This window comes from Zonotrichia leucophrys, chromosome 4A (assembly GCF_028769735.1).
Source record: "Zonotrichia leucophrys gambelii isolate GWCS_2022_RI chromosome 4A, RI_Zleu_2.0, whole genome shotgun sequence".
NCBI lineage: Eukaryota > Metazoa > Chordata > Aves > Passeriformes > Passerellidae > Zonotrichia > Zonotrichia leucophrys.
Genome location: NC_088174.1, coordinates 8,004,758 through 8,024,024, shown reverse-complemented (window position 1 = coordinate 8,024,024; position 19,267 = coordinate 8,004,758). Strand labels below are relative to the sequence as shown.

Sequence of the window (19,267 nt, the reverse complement as noted above, 5' to 3'; positions counted from 1 at the left end):
AAGGCTCAGAAATCGACCCATTTTAAATGCCAGGTCTTGAAAAGGGAAGTACATTACAAAACTTGGACTGCTTCTTTTTAGAAATGCTGCACAGTAATGTGAGATGGAGGAGTTAATAACAGAAATGGGATGGAGACTTTTGATGTCTTTCTTAATTCTCTTTAATTTCTGCATTGTTGTTACTCCAAATATAAACACATACTTTTCACTATTAGGACACTCCCTTTATTTCCCCAAAGGGCAATGTCCTAAAAATATTCCTGGATTTAAATAATCTCAGTTAGTATTAACCTGTTAATTATTGGTGTATTTTCTGCATTGTAGAAACAATTAAAGTCATCCACACCTTACTTAGTGTGGATGACTTTAATTACTTAGTGAAATAAAGCAGAAGGGGCTCTGTTTAACGCCTCTCCCTCCAAAGAGCCCGGCTTGTTAACTACAAGAGGCGGTATCCGGCCTCGCCACGTTTTACGATTAGAGAAAAAGCCCCGCAAAATCCAAAAATGGCAGTGCCGAGGGCAGCTGGCCGGGGCTGCGGTGATGCAGCGGCGGGGACAGCTCAGCCCCGACGGCCGCGCTCCCTCCATCAGCCGCAGCGCGAACCCTGAACCCTGTCCCTCCGCTCTTGCCGAGCCTTTATCCCCGCGGCGCGTCCGCCCGCTGCCGTCGGGAGGTGGCCGCAGGCGGGGGCTCTCCGCGGGCTCCGCTCTCGCTGCTCTGACAGAGCAGCCGCCCCTTGGTCGCCGGCCCGGGGAGCGCCCGCCGCCCCGCCCGGGGCCGGGAGGGGAGCTCGGCTCGGGGCTGCCCTGCCCGGGGCCGGGCCAGGTGCCGGCGCTGCCCCGAGGGGGCGGCGGGACACGGACCGGCAGAACGGGAGAGACGGAACGCCCGGGAGGCGTCGAGTCCCCGCGCTGGGCTGTCCGTGCCGCGGCCTCGGCAGTAGCTCCGGCCGCGGGACCGCGCCTTCCCGGGGCCTCGTTCGGACAGCAAAGCTCACAAACCTGGGGCAGGGCTGGAGGCCGCTCCGCTCCGCTCGGACACCGCCGCGAACAGCGCTCGGGCTGGGGCGACCGCGCGGCTCCGCGCTCCGCGGCTACGGGGGGTCCGGCCAGGCGGCTCCGCTGCTCGCTCACGTTGCCATAATCTTCTCCCGCGGCTTTTAGGTGTCCCCTTCGATTGGGTAGTGGGGGGGACAAGCAGGGGACGGAGGGGGTCCCGCCGCTGCCGCCAGCCCTCGACCCCCGAGTGATGGACGGGAGCGGAGAGGGAGGGATCCGCTACGCCCGAGCTGCGGCCGCCGCGGGGTGGGCGCTCCGGAAGGTCCCGGGCTGGGGCACCTGCCACCGCCTGTCGCCCCGGCGAGGAGCGCAGCGAGACCCCGCGGCCGGAGGATGCTCGGCGGCGGGTCCTGCCCCGCAGCCCCGGCGGCAGCGAGCGGCGGCGGGAGGCGGGGTGAGCAGGTCCGCCTCCGCCCCGGCCCCCTCCTCGCCCGCGCCCCGCGCCCGCCGCCCGGCCCGGCACAGCGGCGTGACTGACACGGCCGGGGTGGAGCCGCTCCGCCACGGGGGGCCGCGGGCAGGGGCGACACCGGACGCGGGGCTCGGAGCCCGCCCGCCCTTTGGGCTGCCCTCCCGCCCGCGGGACCCGCGCCCGGTTGGGCCATGCTCCGGTGCCTTCCGACGAGCTCGGGTTGGGTTACCGTGGCCGCTTTTCCTCCGCGGGAGCAGAGCCCCACGGGTGGCTTTCGTGGAGAGCGGGCTCCACACCGAGACGGCTCTTTAATGGGCTTCTCCTAGTCGGGGTGCCCCCCGAAGCAGACCCCACGGAGTTAGCATCCACTGGGATCTGCCAGACACCTTCTGCTGATACCCTCTGGTCTGATTTATTGTGTTAGAAGGTTTCAAGGTCACATTGAGATTCTGGTGGAACTAAATTAAACCCATGACTCATTATATGCTTGGTCAAACATTCTTTTTCTGTCTTCTTGTAGCCCCTGTAACTAATAAGAAGAGATCAGTGAACTCTTGACAAATGATCTGAGAAAAAGGGTGAGGTATGAAAAGACATCATGTGGAGAAACAAATTACAACCTATTTCCCCTAGTTTGGGACCAGGGTGTTTGGGAAGCACTGCTGGGAGGTCGTACACCTCTCAGGCTTAGTAGATATTTTCAGAAGGCTGAAAATTGAGCAGAACTTTTGTTTCTTCCATTGTACCTTAGCTGGACAAAACACTGAAGGTGCAGTATATGGTAAAACCTTATACTAGCGTGAGGAAAGAATAGATGACTTGCTAAGGCTTTTGTAGTGTGACTTTAAGAGCAGCCAAGGCTGTGTGTCAGTCAAATGCAACTCTATTACTTCTAATATTAAATAATGAAAAAAAAAAGTTCTGGAGCTAAGCATTTTGAAAACACTGCTCCATGCCTACTTCTGTGTCACTGCCACTCTGTCTTGCTGTGCAAAGGCAGTAACCCATGTTCCTGACGAAAAACCACTGCTTAAAGCTCTTAGTTCCCAATGTGATGTTCCCTATGGCTGCAGAGTGATAGTTAGGGACAGCCACTGTATGAAACAGGGATAGGCAAACAGAGAAAGAAATGGTAACTCTGAATCAGAAGTATTGATTGTAACTTGCACATGAAAGCAGAGAACCTGCTGTGTGCAAGCTCCAGTCCCACACAGGGATATCCATGCTCATGGAGCAGAGTTAAGCACATGTGTGTGCTTCCAAATTGTGGGGCTGTAGGAATGTTTTTCCTTTAGGTGTTGTGGTGGGTTAGACCATACAGGCTCAGCCTGTGAGATAAATTGCCTCTGAATAACACAGACACTCAGATGTGTGACTGAACTGACCCTATTTCAAATCTTGGTGAGTAGGAATCCACAGGTCTTTGTAGACAGGTTTAATAGTTTGGGTTGATAGCAGCTACATGACTTTAGTAAATGCAGCTTTGGGCCTGGGTAGAACTCAGTTTTACTGCAGAGACATCCTCCAGAACAATCCACCCAACTCTGTCAGTGTTCTCTATGTATTTTTTCTCCATGTATTTTCTTCTCTGTGCTGATACAAAGTCCAGTGTGTGCAAAGACAACAGTAATTGTTGCAGTACTCTTTATGCCTAGTCAGTGTAGTAGTAATGAAAAGCAAAATATTTTCTATAGACTGTGTGACCTGAATTCTTTTGCAGAGGGTTTCTTTGAAAATAAATTCCTTATTTGGCCTGAAGAGTGCTTTGGGAAAGTTGCTATAGATGCCAGCACTTTCTACTGCATTTTTTAAGACTGTTTCAGAAAATGCTGCTGTCTGATGGTCTCTGGAGATACTAATTCAGGTGCAAGACATTTGCTGAACATAAAGATATTTGAACTGGAGCTCTTTATCCATTCTGGCAGATTTAGGTTGTAGAGAACTGGCTGAAAGAACCTTTGTCTCAAGTGAGGCTTTGGGACTCACTGAACTGGCAACTTGGTGGGAACCCAGACTTCCAAGGGCAGGCTGCTCTGGTCTGACTCCCAGTCCTGGTCCTGCTGCTCAAGCTGTTCATCAGTTGCTGGGACGCCCCTGAGGACTTTTGACTGAAGATGCAGCCTGACATCTCTCTTGGTCACATACAGTGGCTGCATCTGTTTCTTGTCCTTCATCTTCCCATGGCACAGTGCTCCAGCAGGGGTTGTGGTTGTAAGGCCACAGGAGAATGTGGCACATGCTGGACATTGTGCATGAACAGAATGTTCACAGGTGGCCTCTTGGTGAGTGACCCTTCTGAGCTGACAAGGTTGCCAGTGCCCCTGGATCCTGGCAGTGCTTCGCCTATGCCCAGGCTGTTCCTTTTCTCCCAGCTCTGGCCAGGTCTCACCACGAAGGACAAGCAGAACCACTACTCCTTGTGTGTCACCACAGCCTGTTATGCTTTGCCTTGTCTCACATCTAACACAGCCCCATGGCAGGGCTGACACAGCACTCACAATTTAGCAAGGCCCTTGCTCTGTGCTCGTGCTCAGCAGTGGGCTCCTACTGCAGCTTGTGGAGTTCAGGGCTGCTGCACATGTGTGACACAGAGAGCTCTGGAGAAGCATCACATCCACTGTGGTTGCCCTTCATGCTGCCAAGCAGAACTCACTGCTTGAATATGCTCTGCATTCTGGTGTCCAGGCAGGAAAGAATTGCTCCTGCTAGTGAGCAATCAAGATTGAAGGATGCCCTAAGTTTTTATAAGCACAGAGATTTATCCATGCAATTCTCATTAAAGATAATGGAAATTAAGCAGATAAATAGTGTGACACAGCCAGTAGAAGTCCATGTCCCTGTGCTGTGCCTCACAGTGACTGAGCAGCATAAAGGTATCCTGCTATTATTTCTCAGTTCTTGTGAGGGGAAAAAAAAACAGGCTAAAAGATTCATGCCAATGCTAACATGTTTACACACCATGTGGAGTTTTCTTAATTGCAACAGACGTGGAGCTCTGAGAGATATTAGACACATGACACAATATCCCTATTTTTTTTTCTTCTGTTTATCTGTGGTCAAATTTTCACTCTAAAAATGTATGACAGGAAATTCTTAGTGTAATGATGAGCACCCATTGATATCTGCATTCCCATAAATTCAGTGAAGTCCTTTGGAAAATGTATCTTAAGATGCTAAAAATTATTCCCAGGGTTTTATAAAAATCTCTAAATTACTTTTTGTGGTTTGGATCAGCCCCCCCAGTTATCATACTGGGAATACAATCTGGATGTTCACCAAGCAGGCTTCACAGATACTGTTCAACAAAAAGGGCTTCAGATGTGCATGATTTTGTGATTATGGCATAGGATGGTCATGAGCATTCTCCACCCTCCTGTTTTTTCTGTAGCATGGACTTCATCCACAGTGTGCTGTCAGTCCTCTAGCACTAGAAATTAATTTATTTGCCAGTGAGACAGATGGATGTAGTGAGCCTGAGATTTCAATTCAGGCATTACATAAAATGTCAAACTGCAGCCCAATTCCTCATTACCTTGCTGTGGATATATTCAGATGAGACTGAAGAGTAGCTGAAAGTTTTTCATTGTTCTGTCAAAAAATGCAAATAAAACATATCTCTTTAAATTTAACTTCCAAATACACAAGTGAGAAGAGACTCACAAAACCTGCCAGCAGAAATGAAAATGCAGGAGAAGGCAACCACAGGGTGTTTCATTCCATCCTAGAGTAAATGACACTTTGCTAGGTGGGGTGTTGAGAATCCCAATGTGTAGAATAAATATATGTACTCAGAGGTGAGGCCCTCCTGAATTTTGCATGTGCTCATCATTTCCTCAGAGTGTTCATCTGCAAATGTTTCTAATCTAATCTAATCTAATCTATCCCAGATATTTATAAGATACCTATTACCACCACAGTGTGTGTGCAGCTGTAATTATGATGCTGTAATTCTCTCTCATATCTGTCATGTCAAAAAACTTCAGGACAATTTGTAGGAATATAGATTTCTTTGGTACATTCATGAGATGCATGAATAGCAAGTTCAAATCTTCAGTTCAAACTTTCATCTATAATTCCTGTATGGGCAGCGTTTTGTGGGCAGGAAGCACAATTAGTGCTTCCAGCAAAGTATAAATCCATAAATCAGGCTATTTTCAGCAATTGAAAAGCAACATCAGAGAATCTGTATAAGTGATTATAGTGATTAGTTCTGAGTTCTGGGATCAGCTTCACCTTCATTGTCTTTTCACTACCACACATTCTTGAAAACAGCAGAAGGTGACACAGTTCACATAAAAACAACATAAGTTCTTTCTTGCTGTTGCAATTGTTGACTAGAATCACACTTGGTAAAAATTTTCAGGAGTTTAAAAGAATCCCAGTGATTTGCTCTTAGTCCTGCTATTCAGAAAAAATGCTACAACAAATCTTAGGGATTAATCATACCATGATAAAGATCCACTTGCTGAGGCATTTCCTTGCAGCTGGCATCCACCAGATAAACCCAGTCAGTCCTGTCTCCCAATGCATGACAGGAAGGAGTCAAGGCAGGCTGAATGAGGCTCCAATTGCAATTCAAATATGCTTTCATAAACTGTGATTAGTGCTGCTAATCTCACCTTGGTAAACCAAAGACAATAACAAAGTTACTGAACACCTTGGCTATTATGTAATTCTTTTGCTTAGACATTTGCTGGTGTGAGAATGCTTTTGAAACCCATTAGTAAAACTGAAGTTGCCAAATGATTGATCTCTTCTGTAGGGAGAGCAAAGTGTAATATGTGCCAGCATGGAGCCAGAGCCTGCCAGGGGCTGAGGACTTGAAAATCCCATTGCTACCAGTGAGAGCTGAGGACACAAAGTCCTTGGTGTAGCTGAGCTCAGTTGTAAAATGAACTAATGGCTGTGGAGCTGTCTTTCCCTAACATGTTCCCTAACATGCTGGCTTGCACTAAGCTGTGATGCCAGCCTGCCTGATTCTGACTGCAGGCTTAGGGAAATCCAGGCTGGGCTCTGCCTCAGTGTCCCACCGACCACGAGGGCACTCACCAGCACTGAGTGAGGCCAGAGGGGAACACCACTCCTTTCTCTTGTCTAGTTCATAAAGTCAGCCTTAACTTTCCTTCATCAGAAGATGGTGATCCTTTCCCATGAGCAAAATTGCAGAGAGACAGAAAAAATAGCTGAGCTGTGTCAAAAAGTCACAAGGACTCCTCAACAGAGGATGGGAACAGTGGAACTATCCAAGAGGATAATGGTGAAATTAGAAATGGCTTTTTGAGAATAACCAACTACAAAATAAAGTTTAAAGTGAGGAAAGGGGGGACTTCATTTCATCCTTAAAAACGTCAGTATAAAATACATGGAAAAAAACAAACAGTGAAGACACTGTTGCTAGTAGGCTGGCTTTTAAAGTATTAATGGAACGTCACAGAACAAGAGTTTCTTTTATTCTTTTCTATCCCAGCTCCCTGCTTTCAAGGTTCTTGTGTGAACATGCTGCAGTTTGCAAGGCTGTGAAATTATCAGACCTGGACCAGTGCCAGTACAAACCAATTTATTGGAGTCCAGCAATTAACTAAAACCTAGAAAGCTTGATTAATTGTGGCACTGCTCAGCAGGGAACATTGAGAAAAAAAATCATGACACTCCATGAGTTCTCTGTTCCATATACCAATTTACATTATATGTAAAGAAAAGTTTCTTCTCTGTAAATACCCTTACTTTATTATTTTGCATCATGTAGAAAGAATAATTGTAATGCCACGTGATAAAATGCTTGGCTCTCTGGATAATCATTTCATAGTAGGTGTTATCCTGTTACATATTTTTTTTACAGAATTAATATCTCACTGTAACCCTAACAATAGGATATATTATTTTAAAACATTGTTTTGTTAAGCTCCTCTTTGGAGGGACATATTGAGAATCCAGTACTGCTCTGTTCCCTTCTATTTCTTCAAATATGCATGTGTGCAAGAAAGATGAGGGTTTGATAGTTTTTCAGAATTATTTAGGATAGAAAAGAAGGAAACTAATAGTTGGGCTGAGAAGCAATTTAGTAGGGCAGAGTATGTTGACTGAAATGAAATCCTGGATTCTGAGGAGGCAGACATTATGAGAAGCAACTAGAAAGTGTAATTTAGGTGTTAGCCGATTTTATTATGATAGTATTAACAAATAGTGTCCACATTGTTTGTTTTATTGTAAGGCTTATCATAAAAGTCTATGCATAAGGCAAAATAAAAAAATCTCATTCCTAGATGCCTTAGTGGCACATGAATCACCTTTAGTATAGATAACTGAGAAAAAAATAAATATTACAGCTCAGTGTAATGTATCACTGCAGCATATTGTAATGGGTAGTACAAAACACTGGATCTGATTCATCTTAGTTCTCCTTACATCAAAATAATTCAATGGTTAGTACTGGAAAAAAAGCTGTTTAAAGATAAAAACTAGTGAAAATAGAATTGTCACCCCTGCCCAGTGACAAGGAAAAGAAAGATACACGAAAATATTTTACCTTTTCAACATCATTTTGTATCCTAATCTGCATCCAACCGCGACACTGTCACATTCTCAGATTTAAAGAGTGCAATCCATAGACAGGACTAAATCACATTAGGCAGCAGTGATAATAGAGCCTGGGCATGCAGAACATCCCAGCAAGCCTCTAGCTGGGGCTCTGGGGTGATTTGGGACATTCAATGAGGTAGGAAGGGCTGTCTCCTCCAATTTCACTGTATTTACTGGGGATTTAATGTATTTTTTTAAAGATATTTGCAGTGGAAATCAGTTTGTCGGAGGTCATCTAATTGAATCTACAGCCCTGGCAACCCTTCACAAAGGCTGCCAGGAGTGACCGAGTTGCTGGTGCTTAACTGTGAATACCCAGCAGGGGTCCTCCACAGGCCTGAATACAGTCAATTATGTTATTTTTCTAAATATTAGTGACTCAGCTGTCTCTGCTTGTGAAGAGTTGCCAGGGTCAGAGATACAATCAGGCAGATCCTCCCCCCTTCACTTCTAAGAGATGGGGAGAATCTTTTAAATATGGCACTGAATAATCCTGGAGTGGAGGGAAGGGTTCTCACAGGCTGTGCTGCTTCTCCAGGGTGGGTGCATAGGGTGTCCCAGGTTTGAGGGGTGCCAGGGACCAGGCAGGGCACTGTGTAAGTGCCTGGGGGAGCACTGCTGTTTGTGAGCAGCTTCCCAGCCCTGTGATGTAAATAGAGATTTCACAGTTCAGCTCAACAGGCACTAAAACTGAGACGTTTCAAAAGACAGAGGAACTAGCAGCTTGTCTCACCCCTTTAACACTTTTTTGTTCTTTCTGTCTTCTCCTCTCCCTCCCACCTCTCATTGTGCTCCAAATATCTCTATGAAAGGAATGTTTCTATGTACTGTAACAATTCACTTTTCCATTTTCCTTTGTAGACTCATCGAGGAGAGACACAAGAGTGGTGACTAAGGGGAGCATTCATAGTCTGGAGGGCTCTTCCCTGACACAAATGCCTCAGCAGCCACAATCCTTTGCCCTCTATACAGAGCTCTGCAAATATTTTAGGGTTTTGATTGTAACTTCCTTAGTTTTTGCCAAAAAGGCTCTTTTCCAAAGCCCAGCCTTCTTGAGAAACAGTATCCCTATCCCCATGGTCCATAGCCCAACTCTTATCTGATCAACAGTTTTTGGCAGAAAGGAAAAACCCCTCTAGAGCTTTTGGGTGCCTGTTCATCGTTTTGGCCCAAGTTTGAGGTAGTGCTTTGGAGTTGGCAAAGTTTCCTAATTTACTGCTGTTAAATTTTATCCAACTTTAGGAATATTATGCGGATGTGGCCAATTTCCAGCTATTCTGAATCCATTGCAAATACTTTGCCAGCATGTGTCCAAGTATAATCCAATTTTGATGGTTTTAATGCCACTACAATTTCCCTGTAAGTACCTTCAGGCCTGGCATCTGAACTGCAGTGAGCAGGGGTTCAGCTGCTTGGAGCCCAAGTCCCAGGAGGTGACACCTTTATTCCTTTGGGTCCCTGGCTGTCCTAGAGGTGGAAAACCCAGACTGGGTCTCTAGTCACCACTGATGTTGCATCTCTGACTTGTTGAACATACATTATTTGCTGTGAGAGTGAGGATCTAGGCATTTCCTTGGAATGAGCAGAGAGTCTGGAGTCGTAAGGTGTCTCTTGCTATCTGACATCTGAACACTTCAAATTGGGGTACTGGTGTTCCAGCTGTGTTAGAAATACAGTAGCTAGATAAAACTGCAGTGAAAGCAGAACTGAAGTTTCATATGTTCAGTACTGCAGGGAACTTGACTTTGAAGAACTGGACATTATCAAAAGGGTGCCTTTGTAGCTTGTTCTTGCTATAAAAACAGGGAGGAAACCAAGCCACCTCTGTTATAGAGTTTCCCCTGGCTGGAGCTCCCCTAGGGAGAAAGAAAATAACCCAGCAAGGGAGAGGAGGTCGCTGTGTTTAGACAGCCTGTCCTGATCTGCGTGTGCCTCTCAGGAGGAGGAGTGCCCCAGGAAGGTTTTGATGTCTGGGTAACTGCCAAGGCCACTGTCCCCTCCTGTAGGAGGGTATGGTTTGGGCAGCAGCTGTGGCACTCTGTGGCACTCTGAAGAAGAGATGGTTTCCTCAATGTTTTCACTTTTAATTCATTGCCTTCTCCCCAGATTGTTGTATGATAGCAAATACATAGTGTTAAATTCTGCCCTCAGGCAGGAATGAGGACCCCATTGTGGAAAACTGGAATCTGGATGTCCTTAACATTGCAAAGTTACATGTGACCTACTTTAGTCACAGAAATGATCAGGACAACAACATCCTGTCCTTGATCCAGCTCATCCAAGGATTCATCATTGATGTAAATGATGGTGTCCATTGTTACAAGCAGCTGACAAGCATGCATCAAAAAGAGAAATGAAGATATTTCGAACTTGTGTTTCAGCAAATACACCCTTCTTTTCTTCTATTGACACTGTCATCCATAATTGTTAACAAGACTGCCTGGTTTTCTGTTCAATAACATTTAATAACTTAAACTCTTGGCAGAATTATACCAATAACAAAAGTGACATATCAGTCAGTGTGTTCAGGCTTTGTGAGGAGAAAATTCTGTCCTGATTCTATCCTCAAAGAGTTCCACCCTATTCCATTAATTCAGAGATATATTATACCACTGATTGGTGGTATGAGGCATTTTGCAGGCCAAATTCATGGCTAGAGGAAGCAGGCAGGAAAGCACCAGTTCAATTTACTTGAACTCATTAACATCAGCAATTACTCACTTTTGGGTTCTTCTGTGCCACAGTTTTTGACTACCTGACAGAACTGGTTTAAGAAATGTTTGACAATATCTGATTTAAGTACAAGAAAATTAATAATACAAGGGGATATGTTTTTACACTGACACAGAACAGGTTTAGATTAGATCTTAGGAAGAAATTCTTCCCTGTAGGGGGGATGAGGTCCTGACACAGTTTGCCCAGAGCAATTGTGGATGCCCCATCCCTGGGAGTGTTCAAGGCCAAGTTGGATGAGGCTCTGAGCAACCTGGTTTACTAAAAGGTGTCCCTGCTCATGGCAGAGGGGTGGAACAAGATGATCTTTAGGGCCCTTTCCAACCCAACCCATTCTATAATTCTACAAAAATTACCATCTGACAGTACAGTGATGCAGTACAGAGCAGAACTGTTACTGTTGTAGCATCCTGAACAATTTTTGCACCTGAATGCAGAGGCAGGGAGAGGGAGAAGGGAACAGGACTTCCAGCAGCTCTTGGTTCCATACTGCTCTGCACAAATGTAGGTGCTTCATTGGAGGCTCTGCTGGCAAGAGGGGTACCAGACCTCAGCTCATCCAGGGATTTCATGGCTGGCACTGCTCTTGTACTGCACTGTCTTATCTAAAGAAACTTTAAAAGCTGTGGACTTTTCAGGTTATCCTTTTTAGAAACAGTGAAATTGAGACAGAGTGAGAGGAAATGCTTTGTGTGGAGCTAACCATCAGTTCTGAGCAGAATTACAACAGACCATGTCTCAGGTTTTGGCCTAGTATGCTACCAGCTGAGTGATATTTTTATTTAAAAACACGTTCTTTCATGTATTTATGCATTGCTTTGGGTATTTCAGATCTCAGGAAGACTCAAATCTCCCTCTTCCTCACTTAAGAAATCGGAGAACCACTTGTTCTTCTACCATGACCCTTTAAAAGAGAAAAGAGAAGCAGCTGATGCTGAAAAAAGTAACACTCAAACCAAAGCCCCCCAAAGCAGGGTAAAAGTCTTTTAAAAGCCAATCTTCTGCTTACTTTTTAACAGGCCATCTTCCAAACTTACACAAGGCTAACAATATTACAAGGCATGGATTAAAACAGAAAAGTTCTCTAAAGCAGACTGTTGGAGTTGTCTTTAAAATTAAAAGCAGAGTGTTTGTTTTCTTTAATATGGAGGGCAGCACCAATAAAAACACCAGGGAAAGGCCAGTATTACTAGATCACATGTCTGCTTTTATCTCACAGCAGAGTTATAGTAGAATGATTTTTGCTTAGAAACTTGAAAGCTGGACTGCATCCTTTCATGCTGAAATCATATCTCCTGCAAGGATTATTGGAGGATATAATGTTTCCTTCAGCTTCTTATTTTCTCCACTCCTGAACTTGGACTCCTGACCTCAACTTTTCTCTGGTTATGACCAAGCATTGGCCTTCAATTGAATAGCTGAGCTTTTTTACAATCAGATCAGCTTCTGCTCTTGTAATTTCAGACTCATTTTGTGACATTGATATTGTAGATCTTAACTAAAAGCCAAACATTTTATATCTTGGATAATGACCATACAGGAACTGCCAGGTTTAGCTCCCACGTGTGTAACCATCCAAAGCATTCAATATGTGTGACTGGAGTCAGGGGAGTCGTGCACACTTTGCATGGGGGCCCCTGTTCCTCTTTGTGTCCCTTTTGCAGCACAGCTCTGCACCTGTGCTTTGCTCTGGGGGTCACAAAGAGTCGTCCATGAATGGCAGGTAATTCAAGGCTCATGGTAGCTGAGTCTGGACCCTCTCATTAGCTGAACAGCTAATGAGGCAGAAATCTGTGGGGCTCTGCAGTTAATTACAGGGCAGGGTTAGAGGGTGGGTACTAAAAATATCTATTTCTTGGCTATGCCACTGTTGCCTGCTAGAACCAGTGGAGGCTAATTGCAGTGGATTATCTGCACAGATAAGGTTAGATATACTATTCAGAAGAATACATAATCTGGGAAGCCTTCTGTTAATGGGACTTGTGATTTCTTTTTTTTTTTAATTGTTCTTTATTAATGGGATATGATGGGCCTTGTGCATTCTCTCACTAAAGAGAGAATGAAGATTGAAGTTTGGTTGTACAGCTACATGATCAGCTTCAGTGTACAGCTCTTGATCTTGTAGCCAACAAATTTGAATGTCTTCAAACCAAAAAAGGTATTGGAATGTGGTCTTGAAATCTTACAGCACCGGGCTTGGTACAGTCATTTGTTATCACTGTAACAACTACTTCATGGACATTTCTTTTTTGAGTTTGAAAATAAGGATAACCAGGTATCTCTGCTATATTGTCCTGTAAAAACTTGGCCTTTTGTAAATAAGCCACAGCCTTACTGTATTTAAATTACTTTCTGGTGAGAGTGGGACTCTCTGAGTATTCTTCAGGAACACAGATTGAGAGAAGGTAATTTAGCAGTCTTTCAAGCTGATTAAACTGTTTTCCAGAACACGAAATATACCTGGAGAAATGGGACTGCTAGTGAAGTTTTGCCCCTGAATATAGTAGACATTATCTTCACTCTGAGTGAAGTCAGTGGCAGAAGTGTCTCTGGTGTAAAAGGATTAGGAAGCAGTACCTATCAAAGAGCATAATGTTGCAGATTTTCCAATGTTTGCATTGGCAACACAGATAAGGACAGTTTAGGAGATTTTCACAGATACAAATTATGTCTTTGAAAAAAAAAAGTTCAAAAGTGGATGTGTTTTGCAAAGCTGTTTATGCCTTTTAATTGATACTTTACTGTTAACTATTTATTTTAGACTAGCCATCCTCTTAGTCTTAGGAGCTCATAGGAAGAATTACCTTCACTAAATACATTTTATTTTTCAGTGTATCAGTTGTAGTGAAAGTACATTAAATGGGCCTGTAATTCACTGCATTGTGAGGAACTAACTTATTAAACAAACCTAACAGAGAATGTAAAACACTTCAAGCACTAAGCAGAAGCATTAACCATTGCTAATTAAAATTGAACTTGCAGATATGGCATTCTTTTTAGTAGAAATGTAGGGAACACTGTCCCTTAGTGGTGGTGAGGAAGTATTGCTTAGGAAATAGCTACACAACTACTTGTTCATCTTACTGTGTACAGTGTAGTGAATGCCTGTTGCTGGCAATTAACAGCAGCACAGGGCATGCAAAGCCTTGGGTTATCTGCTGAGATTACACATAAACTAATGGAGTCTGGGAAAAGAAAGCCAGCACTACTCAGAGGTTGTTTATTTCCAGAACAGGCTGAAAAGTACAAAACTTGATCCCAACATAATTTGTACCCCAGTGAGTGCCTCACTTTTACATCAGTGGTCCTGAGCTCACTGTGTGACACCCTTATGCTTCCCAGCGTGGATGAAAAAAAGCTGGTGTGCATTTGGGCAGGTATTTTGTCACAGGCAGACAAAATTTTTCTTCTTGGCACTCAGGCTTCCTTACTGCCTTTGGGATAAAGCATTCCTGGGCTTCAGGCACTGCTCTGGAGAAACTTGCTCTTTTTCTCTGTGTAGTCATGGTCTATGGATAGTCTGAGGATTCAGTCTCCAGAGCTGTGTAGTTTGCCTGCAAGAAACTCATTATCACTTAAAAATGAGGACTTGTCATTTTCTGCATTTATCTGTTCAGCTTAACAGATGTAATTGCCTTGTAAGGATAATAAAACTACTTACACACTTATCTGCAAGGCTTCTTTCAATACACTATTTTTGCCAATACACTACCAATACACTATTTTTGCCAGCAGTATTTTTTGGTCTCAGTCCTGGTCCATGATAACTGATTGTCAACAGTATGAACAAAAGTGCATTTGGTGGGAGTGCTGCTGATAAAGTCTAACAATCTAATGTGCATTTTTGTACCTGCTCCTGAGAGTCCCAAGGCCTGACACTGCTCCATTACTCCAGCACAGCATGCAGAGAGAGTGTAAGCCAGGGATCCGGGAGGCTTCTGACGATTGCCTAGGCTGTATCTGCTTAGACAGTGGGCTTTTGGGGGATTTGTCTCTTAAATCCTAGCTATACAGGATTCTGTCTGTTGGGATATATTTGGTGAAGCTGGGCTGGCTCCTAAGAATTTTTCTGGTATAGAGATAGGTCAACATGTGAGCAGGAAGAGGCTCAGAATGTGTAACTGTAATAATCATGATTAATTTTTCTCTGTAGCTCTCTAAAGACAGGAAGGAATGAATCCTGTGAGCAGTGAACTATCTGAATACCTCACTATTGCTTTTAGCCTCATTTCCTGCTCTCCCAGCTTTCTTCAGTCACAGTGGCATATTCAGAGTGAAACTTGCACTTTTGATTGCCTTCAGCTGAAAACCTGTTCCAAATCCTCCACTGAGGCTTTTCAGGAGAAGAGCCCAACTTATCCAAACAATCACGTGCATGCTTTGTCTGGATCTTTCTGTTTCTTCAGTCTTCTCCCCTCCTAAGTGCATCCTTACAAAGCTTGAGAGAGAATTTTCCTTAGGAAATATCTGTGGGGATCTTCTCTGGAAACTCCTGGGTTACTAACCATTAACTTACTCTGCTAAATTAACAAGCAGATGTTTGGCTGCAGCACTGGCCAAAGTAAAAAAAGGGGTAGTGAATAAAAGCATCATTTTTCAATAAGAATATAGTAGCATAATATAAAAATTGCCAAGTTTTGAGGAGAAACAGTCTTCAGCATTTTTCTCTTGTAATTACTTGAAATGCAGCAGAATGGATTTTTATCTCAAATTTGTGGGGTATAAGACCATTCATTTCCTTTGAGAATTCATCTGCATTTTATTAACAGCACATTGTTTCTTCATCCTGTAGCATTTATCAGTTGAAATATGTACTTTTTATAGACACTGACAGTATTACAGATAACAACAGTGAGACATCAGTTACCAAGTTCTAGAAGAAAAACTCAAACAAACCAGGAACATGGAAGAGGATGTTTCAGAGGTAACCCAGACACAATCTCAAGAAGTGAGCAGGTATGGCCAGCTCTCTCTTTTGTTCGATGGTACCCAGAGCCACAGGGATTCCATAATGCTCTGCACATACCCTCACACCAGGCAGGGCTGGCTCATGGGCTGTGGGACTGATTGTTGGGTAGTTTCACTTCTGTCCCAGGAACACAGTAACCAAACACAGTGAGTAGCACAGCTGGTGCCTTTGTAATGGACAGTGTTGTTGGATGTTTGTTTTGGTAGCCTCTTGAGGTCTGTGGGGTATCTCTGTAATTTAATTGGGGACATTTTTGAGGGCTGAACTGTCAAATCAAATCTCCAGTGCTGCCTGTTCCTCAGACTCCTGCTCTCACTTGTAGTCTGGGCATAGAGGTTTACCCAGAGAAATATGACAACATAAATCACACTGAGATTGGGTGTGTGCATGTATTGAAGAGGAAAGGGAAGAGAGGAAGCTCAATCTGCCTGCACATTTATTGGAAAACACTTCTAAGGGTACTTCACTGGCTTCTACAGCTCTCTGGCCAGTGCACATGTGTTTTCCCACTTGCCAGATGAGCCTGCTTTGCTGGGAGGTCTCAGAGCACACACAGCATGCCTGTGAGATGGTGGCTGATGCACTGGGTGTTTATGTTCTCTTCCTGTATGTTTTGTAGGATTCCCTGATGTATGACCTTTGACTGTATCCTGTATCTGTCACCTGGCAGTACCAGAAGATGAGCATTTGAAACCAACAAAATCTTGTGTGAATTCACAGTAGATTGAGTGCTGCTCTGTAGCTGCTGTGTGGCTTTTCAGACACAGAACTGAATGGCATCATCCATTGGGATGTAGCAAAACACTCCTTCTGTGCCCTGATTTGCCTGTAAAGCTGGCAGTGGATGGCTCAGGGCAGTCTTTGAGGAAACAACTTTCTCTAATTATGAGCAGAAGTGCTGGAAGTGCTATGTGGTTGGAAGAGCAAGGCATATGTGCAGATATGACACTTTCATCTTTCCAGTCATTTTAATACTTCCTGTTGGATGGTGAGCACATCTCTGTGCTCACAGGAAAAAGAGTGAGGATGTTTTAGGCCTTCATTTAAGCACCATCTGTGAGGTGCTTTGAGATCCCTGGGATGGAAGAAGGATAGTGATGGATGTGTGTGCTGACATACCATGGAAATCAGCAATGTGTCTTGGGGTGTGAGGAGCAATTCACAATGGTCTGTGTTAGAGTGTTAGTGGCAATTTGCTTTAATAACACCACGGATTTGTTTGCATCAGCTTCATGCACAGCCTTCTTCCTTTTCATGCAGTTCAGGAATCTGACAGGAGATGCTTGATTTCCTACATTCATACACTTTGAAGAATTTTAAAAACTTGAAAACATCAATAGTGCTTTAGTAGCTTCATGAAACTGTTGATTTTTTAGAATTGGCTTTATTTAACTACTAGATTACAACAGATGGGTTAATTTATCTCACTGTGTCTTTATATATATTTAGATGGTTCCCGTCTCTGTAGGACTTGTGTACCTCCCAAGTATTTTAAAACAGAAAAAATCCTTTCCTTCACATTTCTATCTAGCCACTAATAGGAATAGCTTGATTGGACTATAGGGATAGGATTTGTTGGGCTGGCTACCAGCCTCCTTTGCATGATTGTGTGTGAAGAAATGAAGCTCAGGAGAGAAATTTTGCATTTGCCTCTGACTGCATTCAGATCTGGGTTATTTCTATCTCTGTGAGGCAAACTAAGTCCCACAGTGCATAAATACTGCCTGGGAAATGTGGAACTCCCACAGTCTTTTCTCACCCCTTGGTCAATTGTGGCAGTGCTCCAGCAGGAGCTGGCTATGGAAGATTATGAAAGGCTTTGAATATAAGAAAAGAAGACCAAAGTCTGCTCTTGGTAAGAATCTAGGGTGAGCAAAGCACCACTGCTCTTCTTTGCTATGCAGACATCTGCTGTATTTTACACCTGCTGTGGTTTATTTCAAAGCACAGGCAATCGCAGTAATTAAGCTGCAAGACACAATTTATGCAGCAGTGTGTCCAGGCATGCGCTCCTTAGGATGAGGTGCAATCTTCTGGCCAGTCCCACCTGGCAGAGGGCATTTCTGCTGACATGGCTGTTCAGCCATCCACTGGCAATGTGGAGGACACAGACACCCCAAGGCTGTGAGACGAATGCAGCAGCTGACCAAGAAACTACCACTGTTGGGACGTGAAGGAAATGTTTAACACAAAACTGAGCACAGAGGTGAGTCTGCACAGAATGGCAGGTTCTGAACAAGACAAGACAACAAGACAAAGAGATATCAGCTTCATTGACCATTTCACTGTTCCCACAAGACAGAATTTCATAGAGTTTCAGTTCCACCCTGGTGTTTAGAGCAGTTGACTTCTGGGGACAACAGAGATCTGAGTAAAGTGTCCCAGTCATTTCTTGTGAGCATGTGCATCATCTGATGTGAGTTACTCCTGTAGCAGAGTTCAGAAGAGCCTTTTACAACCCATCTACACCCACACAACCCTGCACCCATATGCCACAGAACAATTATCAGGAGTTTCAGTTGCTATGTGTTCAGGCCTGCCTAGGCTAGCCTTAATCTTTCTGGTCTGGGCAATCTGAGCTTTCTGCACACAGTGGCATGGATCTTACCAAGCTTGCCAATGCTTTTGTGGGTTGATGCCACCACGTCCTCATTACAAGTAGCATCCTGTAAGCTGGAATCCATTCAGCTCAGCTGTGCCTAAGTGTGGACTTCACACTTTCCTCCTGGTTGTGGACAGGTTTGGTCCCTGAGTTCAGGTGTTTTTCACGGTCTTTTCTCTTCTTGCCTTTTCTGCCACAGGCCATCAGAGCATCCCATTGTGTTGTGTGACCAGGAAGATGGATAGGAGAGTTCTCTAGAGTAGCTAAGGCTTAGGGAGGGACAGTTTCACCACCTCATCTCTATTGTGCCTCTTGGCTAGGGGAGATGTTCTGCAAGTCTGATTCAACATGATGGCACATGCTGAAATAAGAAATTACCATTTGCCTTCGTTAGACGGATGTTCATTTGGTGTCTCTCACTCTGCCCCTCAGCCTAGGTGTGAGGCCAGCGGCACAGTTCAGCTCGGAACCGTCGCTGCTCTCCGGAGTTCTGTGAAGATGTGACACGTTTGTAAGGCACAAAAAGCCTCACAGTGCCCGAGAGCAGCGCAGCCCTGCTGCAGCAGCACAAGGCCGGTTTCAAAGCAAGCCGGTTTAAAGGCCGGTTTCACAGCAAGCCAGGGATGGTGACTGGGGCTGCTGCGGGAACCCCCCGGCGCCGCTTCGGCCGGGGTGCGCGGCTGCTCCGGACGGGGCCGGCGGGCAGCGCCGAACCCCGCAAAGCTCCGGGGGCCTGGGTAAGCCCCGGGCTCAGCCGGCCACCGGCAGTAGTGTCCCCGCACCACGGGATGTCACTACGGAGCCAGCGGACACCTTTATAATTCGGTGCTTTTTGTAGCCTTCGCTCTGGTGCTGTGACCGCGCGTCACTGAGGGCACCGCTGCCCTCAGCGGGCTCCGGGCAGCCCGCCC

General features: G+C 44.8%; 1 protein-coding gene across 4 annotated transcripts in view; it reads right to left on the bottom strand.

Moving 5' to 3' along the window:
* Positions 1-1,458, bottom strand: part of CHRDL1 (chordin like 1) — a 38,360-nt gene extending 36,902 nt beyond the window's left edge. For all 4 annotated transcript variants that reach the window (XM_064713299.1, XM_064713302.1, XM_064713300.1 and 1 more), the window contains exon 1: positions 1,005-1,458. The gene's annotated coding sequence lies outside the window, so the exon portion shown is untranslated. The remainder of the gene's footprint in view (positions 1-1,004) is intronic.
* Between the last annotated feature and the right edge of the window lie 17,809 nt (positions 1,459-19,267).